Source organism: Meleagris gallopavo, chromosome Z, assembly GCF_000146605.3.
Source record: "Meleagris gallopavo isolate NT-WF06-2002-E0010 breed Aviagen turkey brand Nicholas breeding stock chromosome Z, Turkey_5.1, whole genome shotgun sequence".
Taxonomy (NCBI): Eukaryota; Metazoa; Chordata; class Aves; order Galliformes; family Phasianidae; genus Meleagris; species Meleagris gallopavo.
This window is the reverse complement of record NC_015041.2, coordinates 31,983,097-31,983,368: the sequence shown is the minus strand read 5'-3', so window position 1 is coordinate 31,983,368 and position 272 is coordinate 31,983,097. Positions and strand designations below refer to the sequence as shown.

The 272-nt window shown below is 53.7% G+C and overlaps 1 protein-coding gene across 1 annotated transcript in view; it reads right to left on the bottom strand.

Moving 5' to 3' along the window:
• SMC5 (structural maintenance of chromosomes 5) overlaps positions 1-272 on the bottom strand; it is a 322,808-nt gene that overhangs the window by 13,492 nt on the left and 309,044 nt on the right. The gene's annotated exons all lie outside the window — the stretch shown is intronic.

Sequence of the window (272 nt, the reverse complement as noted above, 5' to 3'; positions counted from 1 at the left end):
CCTCATTGTGGCCTTCCAGTACTTGAAGAGAGCGTATAAACAGGAGGGGAACAGCTAGATACAAGAGTGGACAGTGACGACAAGGGGGAATGGATTTAAAATGAGACAGGGGAGGATTAGGTTGGACATTAGGAGGAAGTTTTTCACACAGAGGGTGGTGGGGCACTAGCGCTTGTGGATGCCCTATCCAGGGAGTTTGTGGATGCCCCATCCCTGAAGGCATTCAAGGCCGGGCTGGATGTGGCTCTGGGCAGCCTGGTCTGGTGACTGGC